The following is a 10,935-nucleotide window of genomic DNA, read 5'->3' on the forward strand; positions in this document are numbered from 1 at the left end:
GAGAACAAAAAAAAAAAATATCGTATTCAATGATAAACCAATATAATGATCGATGTATATTTTATGATATAGATGCTGATGTAATACCCTAACCTATACATATAATATATTATTATATCTTATGGTGTATATATAGTTTATATACCAATATATACGTTTAATAAATGATAGCTTTAAAATAGTAGAATTGTTTATATTATTGTACCTACTGTATAATATATAATGTATCTATAATCTATATATAAATGATTATTATGAACACGTCGCATATCATAATATTATGTGCTGCTATGAATTAAAATAATTATTGTGCGTAAATTTATGCGCAGTCGGGCAATGATATTACATTATATATTTTTCCAACTTAATAAACATAATTACAATTACATCAAAAACCTCTTTCTGACGTAGATATACGAAGCTATATGGGTACTCGTAAACATTATAATATTTAGTCCAAACTTGTTTCTGTATAATATATATATTATATATACGAGAAAGGTACTCTATTGGACTAAATACTTCTTTCAAAAGAGCATACACCAATATTGCGAATTTTTTTCCCTTTCTACCCGTGGTCACTATACCTATAGTATAAGTAGTAGCGTATTCAGTGGGTTAGAGGTCGTAGTTGTAGGTATTATTACATTTTTTCAAAATGTTCATTAATAAATCATTTTAAAATACAATTTTTCAAAAATTAAATTTAACTCTTTTCTCTCTCCCCCCAAAAAATGCCCGATGATGTATGATGTTATGTTTGAAATACGAGCTGCCGAACGGAAGCCAGTTGCCCGCTTGGTGTATTCTCATTCTCTTGTTTTTGTTAGAAATAATAGTAGGTACTTTGGTATAGGTATATGATAAAATATATAAAACGGTATACTTATATATGTATATAGAAAGAATAATAAACGTTTAGATTTGAGCTCTCTTCATCCCTTATATATATTATATACATATACTGTAATAATATATATGCCTATAAACCGCAGGAAGAAGCAGTCCGCTTTCACGGTCGCAAGAGGTGTATTTATAAATAATTGAGTAATTTAACATTATTACTTAATTGCACGGACAAAATCCGACGCGTAACCTTTTGACGTGCCTGATAAATTACGCCACCAGTTACGGAATTATTTATAATATATATATATATATATACCTATATTCTCATATTATATAATTTGTATATAAAGGTGAGCAGCGCATTGTTGTTGTTTTAAGACTCATTGCCATCATTGTAGGTGGTGAAAAATCATCATATAAAAACTACAGCACATATTTATTCTTCTTTACACTTTAATATATGACTATATATACAGAACTACAGGAAGAAGGTACGTGAAGATGACGATGTGAAGTAAACGGTGGCATGTATAGGATTCTGGGGTTTCAAACAGGCTGGGTGGGCCAAAGTCGTTTTTCTTGGTATACCTTTATATATATAGGTGTATATACATATTGTGCATTTACACCAAAATCTTATACGAGAAAACTTTTACCCGTTTCTCCCTCTGACCATCACCACCCACGACAGCACCGACCCCGGCGCAGCATATATAACACGTAGTATACACGCGTGGCTTGGCTATATATAAATTGTATAGATGATGGAGCAGGACATGACGCGTGTCGGATGGAAAAGTCCGAAAAATAAATCGAACACGCCCGGAAAGGGTCCGAAAAGTAAATTGAACATGGCGTATATACATAATATCATATATTATACATATATACCGGGTGGTCCATTTAATGCTCTGACACTCAATATTACAAAAACGGTATTAACATTTTGAAAATATTTATATTACATATTTTTACGTCATTTATAAACAACGTTTTATTTATTAAATATAACGTGTCTTATTGTCATTAATCATTACTATTTTCAAATTATTTTAAATGCAATATTTATTTTTTATTCCAAAGCCGAGATATTCTTTAGAGTAGGTATAGGTGCTATACATAATATGAAGAAAAAAAATTGATTTTTTGGCGAAAAGTCTATGCGAGCAAATTAAAGAAATTGCATTTTGGATGAGCAGAGCGCGACGTGTGGTTGATATAGTATATAACAGGGTACCTACATAATAATAGGTAAAGGTAACCCAAAAAATGTTGATCTACTATACTAACTACAGCATTCAACAAAACTTTATTGATATATAATGATACACTCCGAATAATATTCTGCTTCGGAATATGAAATTATAAATGTATGTATATTCTTGTATTAAAAACAGTAAAAGACTTTAGAAAATATTAAAACATATCTTTTTTTTTCTCCAAAACTGTAACGACACAAAATTAAACAATCAAATTTTTTCAAAAATGTTAGTGCGCTTATACTCAAATAATGAAGATAATGTCTTACATTTAATGGATCACCCCGTATGGCCGTATATATTAAATATATATAGGTATATATATATATATATACTAATATATAACACGAGGGTGGAACGATAGGGTCGTGTACATATATTACATACATAGCAGTGGTAGGGGAGGTGGGAAAAAAAAAGCGTAAAATAACACACGTCGCGCGGAACAGCGTTGCCGCCGCCGACGCCGCGCGTAGTATCGATTGGCCGGTGTCCATTCGCTGGTCCGGCACGCCACGACCCGCCACTGCGCAACTCGCCAACCCCACCTACTACGGCGGCAGTACCCACCGAGAGACGGCCGGCCGAAGTCGCGGCTCACCCGCCCACCATCCCCACCACTTACTCGCGGGACGAACACACACACACACCCGCGTGAGTGTCCGACGCGCGTTTACGACGATAATAATAATAATAAATTAGTGGTGGCCTCGTAGATCGTAATGACGAGGATTAGCCGGCACCGGTAATTGGTCCGTTTATAATTATTAATTTTGCACATCACGAGGAGCGTGTAATAATAATAAATATATATACCTACCATATTATGTTATGTTTATATATATATAAGTTGCAGACTGCAGTGATTCATGATAAATAGGTATATATATATATATTTATTTATCAGCTATATGTATATAATATTATTATTATATACTTATATATACATTGCGGATAACGCGATGAGCGGCCCCGTTATATAAGACGTGTACTTGCTAATTGTTACATTATGATATACTTAAAATTACCTTTATATTTTAATCGTTTTTTTAAATTATCCTTATTTACGGTATTATATTTGTGTAATCAGCTAGCCTATACTTTTATAGAAAAAACAATACTTATTCTATAGTTATATAGTATTTATATAGTATTATAGTATTAATATTTGTGTACATATTTATTATTTTTAAAAATTAAAAAGCAAATATACCTACATATATTATATAAAATAATACGTGTAGATAATGTTCATAAACCTTTAAAACATTTAGACTTCAGCTAGGTAGGTATTTTTTTCGTTTATAATTAAACATTTTCACAATATTTAATTTTTACATAAACTTATACTCGTATATAGGTATCATATAAGGTTACATCATTATATGTACGAATCATGTATATTTCAATATTTGTATATTATAAATTATAATATAGGTAGTATACCTATGGGTGTATAGGTTATACATACACGAATGATGATTGTTTTATTTTATGTTTTTTAACGTTTTATTGAATTACCTATATTACAGGTACCTACACCTGCATAAATTGAAGTATATAGCTAAATTATATGTGAAATACTGAATACATAACACCGCAGTATAAGTCCTTGCAGTGATACATTTTATTAGATCTGCAGTTATTATACATATAGATAATAGAAAATATAAATTCAGCAAAATTCTTAGCTATATAACTATAATAAGTAAAGATCTATTTTTATTTCTTGTATTGCACATAATAAAAATAGATCTTTACTTATTATAGTTATATATAGCTAAGAATTTTGCTGAATTTATATTTTCTATTATCTATATGTATATAACTGCATATATATTTATACACTTAAATATTTATAATGGCTCTATGGTGTTATAAAAAATATTTAGTAAATTGAATTTATTATTATCATTTAAGTCAAGATAACTGTTCAACACAGAATATTACCGTTAGAAATTAAACATTTTAACAAGTAAAAATTAGTACAGAAAAAAAAGAAATAATGTGATCAAAAATCTAATAATTATTATAAACTATAAAGGTAGGTACTACATGCATGATACATTATATTATATTATTATCCGTATCATTTGGTAAGTACGGAAATATAAATGGAAAATTCCAGTTTGAAAAATAATTATTAGCAAAATACAAATCTACTTTAAAACAGTTTTTACATATTATTTTAGGTGTAATATTTCAACATTAAAAATATACATGCAAGCAGCGAGTATCTTTCTAGAAATCTTATATAGGTATAGGTATATAAATATATTATATACCTATATTATAACATTAGTATTACAATATTTTACCATACAATTTTTTATTTGTGATGATCTATAATGATTTCTTTATTATTTTAGTTATTTGTTAAACCTATTTTGTATTAAATTTAATGTTCATACTATTTTTTAATTTACTTAATATAATTTTATGATATATAAAGTAAAACTTGTTATGATGAAATGCTTTTAATTTTAAAAACCAAAATATAAAGGATTTTTTTTTTAACATTTTTATATTATAAATATATAGGTATATATATATATATATATATATATATATATATATAACATTATATTATATAACATTATATTATATTATATATATTAGCTATAATAGTTGTTTCCAAAAGCTAAAAAAAAAAAAACCTATCCTTTAGACTCTATTGCTAGTAGTATATATATAGGTATCCAGTTTATGATGATTTTAAATCGGACACCGCTATATATCAATAGATTATTATTTATTTCACATCTCGTTATTTTTTATAGTGATTTCTTTTGTTCAATTAAATTTTTATTTATTCAATTATTGTTCACAATATTCTACAAATATTCACGTATTTAAATCAATGTTCTGATGTACTAGAGTTATTTAGGTATAAGGTATCTCTATTTATATGAATGTTCGTGTTTGCTGGTTAGTTTTTATTTTTGTTTACAAAACTTAAATTACACAATAATACAACAATAAATATATGTAACTGCATCTATTTATGCGTATTTCAATTTCTTACTTAAATAATAATTTTATTTGGAATAGAATATTATGATAACAATTCACTCTATTTTTTTAGTCTAGTTATATAACTTTTAAGTATACTACCATCCTACAGCATAATATACATAAACGACATCACGCACCAAATCTCTCTATTCTCACATTATGTATATATTATATATATACAGCTTTTGGCGCCGTGCGTTTAAAAATACCCATTTATAATTCGCAAACCTTATGCATTATTCAGTGATTTTCCCTATAAAAACAAACCCCACAATGCACCTAACTATACCCTGATCATACCAGCAGTATAGCAGTAAATATGGAGTCCTGGCGATGTTATTTTACGGGGGAGGGAAACCACCCCCAGAAAAAAAAAACGAGCATAGAAAAATTGGCACTGACCAACAACATGGCTGCAGTGGGGATTAGGACCCTATTGGCTGTTTCGGCGGACGGGACCCTCTCTAATGACCCATCACCCTCGCAACTTTTATATATATATATATATATATATATATATATATACGCCTGCCACCGTTATGTACATAATACTCTGGAAAATGTCGAAAAACGAAAATAACAACAAACAATAATAATAGTAATAATAATAATAATAATAGTAGAGATACAGCAGTTATAATAATAGAAACAGTATTTTGAAATAAAATACAAATAATAAACAAAAACAAAAAACTGGGACAGAACATTTGTATAAAATATTATATATATATATATATGTATATAACATGTAATTGAACAAAATACTTGACTTATATGAGCAGCAAAATATCTCAGTGAAGTTAAAAATGTATACGTATATTATTGTTATTATTATACTTACCTACCTAGCTATTTCTCATAATATATACACACATAGCATCGAATATAATGTATAGTTATACGTATTATACAGCACATATAGTATTATTACAATATTATATCTATGTTTAAAAAACTCGTGTGGAAAAAAAATAAAATATAAAACGACCGTAAAATAATAAAAGACAAAAAATACGCGACGTTCTACGCGTGTATATACGTGTATATTTTATATAGGTATATATATATATATATATATGAGTGGTAGGTATACCGTCGTCGCCGTAAACTCGCCCCGATGTTATTGCTTTAAAAACGGCGCGGGGATATGCTGTCGAGTAGTTGCGGTTTTTATTTTTGTTTCCAATTCGTTTACTATTGCTGCTGCAGTAGCGGGCTGCTCTTCGAGGAAACGACCGCCTGCGTGCATATATAGGTACTGTTCGATGGTAAATATGTTTACACGCGCGCGGACGAGAGACATGAGGAGACGGCTGGCTGATCGTATGGTGCGGCGGGTGGAAAAGCTTCCGGAAAATTGTTTCGGCTGTTTAAGTATACACATGTAGGGCACGTTATATGCACACACACGCGCACACACGCACACACACGTACACACACGCTGTTCTAGAACGGCAGGCTCCGGTAAGTGTGGAGTTGGCAGCTCTTAACGTGCCAAACTCGTTCAACATAAATTATTATTCAAGTTTAGAAAACGTATATATATATATATATATCGTATATGTGCTGCAGCGCGTGTGTATGTGTGTGTGTGTGTGTGTGTGTGTGTGTGTGTGTGGTTTTCCCCGAGAAAACTACGCGCGCGATTAGCGTTCCGTCTGCGGTCGCGCGCTAGTTTTCCTCCAGTGCAGTTTATAATCATCATATATATATATATATAATATATATGTATGTATATTTAACAGTTGTACGTCCGAAAAGCAGCACGACGACCACCGAGGGTGCGAGCAGACCGCCAGCCATATGTATATAGTAATATTATGGCGTTAACGCGATATTTTATATCGAATGCAAAATACATCGTTCTGCACAGCAGTGCAGAATATATTTTGCAAACTAACTAAAATTATAATGAATTATAAATTATAAATTATAATTTTATACCAAGGCATGCGAGTATAACAATAACGCACGTGATATAATCACTTACAACCTAACGTCTAGCTATTTCTGATAGTATGCCAATATTTTTCAATGAAACGTGAAAAACGGAATATTAAATAGCAGATATACATGATAATATTTAACCGTGTTGTTGGTTCTAATAACAGTAATAACCTTAATAATGGACTTTGCTGAACTAACCGAATCTCTTGCAAAATCGTTTTTGTGGTTTGTCGATTATTATTATTATTGTTCGTATAATATTATTGTTTTCAAATGTATAGAAAGACACCATATCTCGCCAAATTCTTGCCTTATATTATAATATTATATTATACATTACAAACTGCAAAATTACCGAATCATCAATAGCCAACAGTTAATTAATCACTCGTATTTTATGTATTATACCTATCTCTATATTTCATATAGGTACACTTATATTTTCATATTAAACGTGTGTAAGAGAATACATCATGGATATATAATATTGCAGCTTAGTATAGTAATAATTAGTGTTTTCTCATGGATGAGAGTGTTAACAATGTTTTTATCTATAGTAAATTTTATTTAAATCACAATTTGTATCTAAAATAATGACCAACTAAAGGTTTGAATTTATTTTGTTTTACATACTACACATATATGATGTTTAGGTAGTTGTTTTTCTTTGACCTTCTTTTGACATTATACTGTGTACACAGAACTTGTTTGGCTTCTACGTTTTATTCGCCTATTTTCACTTTGTATTTATTTTAGCACCTATACCTAACCGATAAACAATAGAGCTAACATTGTTTGCTTCAGTAATGAATACAATATTACGCCGTGCATTCAAATATAACATAATCGTAATATATGTTACGTAATTAATACGTATATTATAGTACAGTTTATTCTATATATACGTATAGTATATACTACCTACGGCTACAATCAATGTTATATTGCAGTGACTAAAAAGTAATTTTGAAATAACTGCTACAATAATATTGTTTTTTTTATACAAATTATAGAGATAAACGAAAGGATTAAAAAAATTTAAATTTGTTTTTGGATTTTTATCGTATTAAGTTATAGTGTATTTACAATATCATATATGCTCGTATTTATCAATGGAAATTGTGTTTTTATTGTTTAACTTTTTTTTTAAATTCACTTATCAATCGACAATAAACAATTATAAATTACTATAGAAACCTAATCATAAACTAAAAATGTATAATATAGTACATTATAAATAAAATATAATGTATACCTCCTTAAATATTAATTACCTATAATTATTATTATTTTCATTATTCTATAACTTTTTAAAATGTGTAGTCAAGTTCAATGCCAACAGATTTTTTTAATCGAATATATCTAAATCTTACATTTTTTTTCCTTTTGTATCGAGAGCCAGAAAAGGAACGTATCTAAACCTTACTAAAATTAGGTATCTTTAGTAATTATCGTAATGTACTTATTAACCAACATGCTATGTATTAATTTTGTATTAATAAATCCTACTAAGAATAAACTATAAAACGTAATATATTGTATAATAAACAATAAATGTATTAAAAAATATTAAATTACCTATTCATAAATACCTACGTAATATTTTATATAGCATAGGTACTGTAATTTATAACTCGACTAAAAATTAAACTGTATAATTACCTAACCTAACCTATTATTTTTTATGATTTCAAGACATCAAAATTATACATAATATAACAATATATTATTACACCTACCAATAACGGATAGAGTATTGATTTATTCAAAATTTAATGAAGTGTAGGTATATGATAATGATAATACCTATATGTATCAAATTTGTTTATTATGTTTAATTTTTATAAATCAATTTAAAATTAAAATATTATGTACGATTGATAATATTTGTTAAAATTTTTATTCATTGTGTAAAAAATAAATAAATATCTCATCATTAAATCAAAAACACACTAATATAATGTTATATAATTTCAAAATATTTTCTATTATTTTTATCTCTAATTTCAAACTATTTTTATAAATTTATAAATTTTATATTATGACAAATCATTTTTTCTTTTCTAGAGCTTTAAAAATATAAAGTTGATGTGAGTTTTTTTTTCAGCGTTAAGCCACTGAAGCAAACACACAGCATTCACGCGGTAACAGTATTATTTTATCAATTAACTGCAATACCTCAGTAATTTTTTAGATGTATAATCTTATGAATTATTACACAATGATAACAATAATTTAAGCCCCAACTTGAAAATGATCTACATTAACCTATTTACATACCTACATCGACTTTGTTTTCAGTATACGTAGTAGTCAGTGGCGCATAAACAAAACTAAGAACTATAGGAAGGCAATCATAACGCAACTATTGTGTGTTGTATTTAACGCAAACCCGTTTAAAATGTTAAATTTTATAAAAACAAAAAATTGTAATAAATAAACGAATCGTTTGATTTCATAATAGGTTTACGAAAAAATAATATATGTCTATAATATATATATATATATATATACAGTAATTATCTATATTATGTACATTGTACATAATATTTTAATAGTATGCTATAAGGCAGCTAGTTATTGTATATTTTAAAAAGAAAAACATTAGGCCCACAGTTATTTAAAAACTTAATTATTTAACTTACAATTAATTTTTCCTTTAATTATTACATGTCAAGTACGAATAAATAATCGTACAATATTAGAAGAACCTTAAGAACCAATGGAAAAATATTAAAATAGCATTGACATACAGGTAACTACCAATACTATTTCAATTTATTCACCAGTTCACCATATTATCTAATAATTATATATATTCTATATATTTATATCCATACGTACATAATATTATATATTGCTGCGTATACATCTGCATTTTTATGATAGTATTATATATCGTAAAAATAAAATATTAAAATAGCACTCACTCGAATCGCGCGTACTTCCTCATCGTTGTCGCGTCCTGCGCTGGCACTTCCTCGTTCCCGAACTAGTTTTGTGCGTTTTACACCACATGCATAGAAGTATATGATTCGAATATATGCATACGAACGCGACCGACGATCGACTATAATAATACTACCGCATACAAACAGGTCTTACGCACCGCGTACCTGGATTAACCCTTCCTCTAAAAAATTCACTTCCCCAAACATAGTGGGTTTTATTTTATTTTTTCAAAACCTACTGACACATCTGTGCTGTTCAACACAAAAGGTACCTTTTTTATTCTCATGTGTGTCAAAAACCCTTCCCCCCGCACACTGGTTGGCCTTTAAAATTTCGAACATTAACCCTTTATATATAATATATCTACGGTCCCCCGGTATTCCGCGTTTGTTCCACGATGATGTTATGTAAAAAACGGTTGTTGTGTGCGTGTGTGTGCGCTCTTTCTCATTTTAAACAGCTACCTGACGGATTCCAACCCTAACACAATGCAACGCAGCGGTTTCCTGTTCGAAAAGAATCGTATTTTATTAACGCACAATAACTGGCACGTTAAGTGTACGGTCCTTTTTTTTAAACATAATAAATAATATATGTACAGCTATATACATATGTATCCGTGGTATATGCATATCGTAGAACCATCGTGTTTGTCGGTAAAAGTAAAGTAAAAAAAAAATTTACCATCATTCAATAATATCATTAGTTTTGTTTTTACCTTACAGAATATACATACATATTGGCAGAGTATATAGGTAACTCGAGTTATGTATTAGGTATAGGTACTACCTATAATATATTATATTACATTTTTACTGTTTACGATAAAATGCGTGTGATATAGGTAATGGTTTTAAAATTCATTCGCGTTTAATGTATGAACCAGTTAATTATAATATTATACTTATTAGGT

General features: G+C 28.7%; 1 long non-coding RNA gene across 5 annotated transcripts in view; it reads right to left on the reverse strand.

Annotated features, from left to right (window-relative positions):
- LOC107166289 (uncharacterized) overlaps positions 1-10,143 on the reverse strand; it is a 90,521-nt gene extending 80,378 nt beyond the window's left edge. For all 5 annotated transcript variants that reach the window (XR_016190185.1, XR_001506119.2, XR_016190187.1 and 2 more), the window contains exon 1: positions 10,001-10,143. This is a non-coding gene — a long non-coding RNA (uncharacterized LOC107166289). The remainder of the gene's footprint in view (positions 1-10,000) is intronic.
- Positions 10,144-10,935: the final 792 nt, after the last annotated feature.

The sequence above is a fragment of the Diuraphis noxia genome, unplaced genomic scaffold (assembly GCF_037042655.1).
Source record: "Diuraphis noxia isolate RWA-SAM2 unplaced genomic scaffold, SU_Dnox_SAM2 contig0002, whole genome shotgun sequence".
Lineage (NCBI taxonomy): Eukaryota > Metazoa > Arthropoda > Insecta > Hemiptera > Aphididae > Diuraphis > Diuraphis noxia.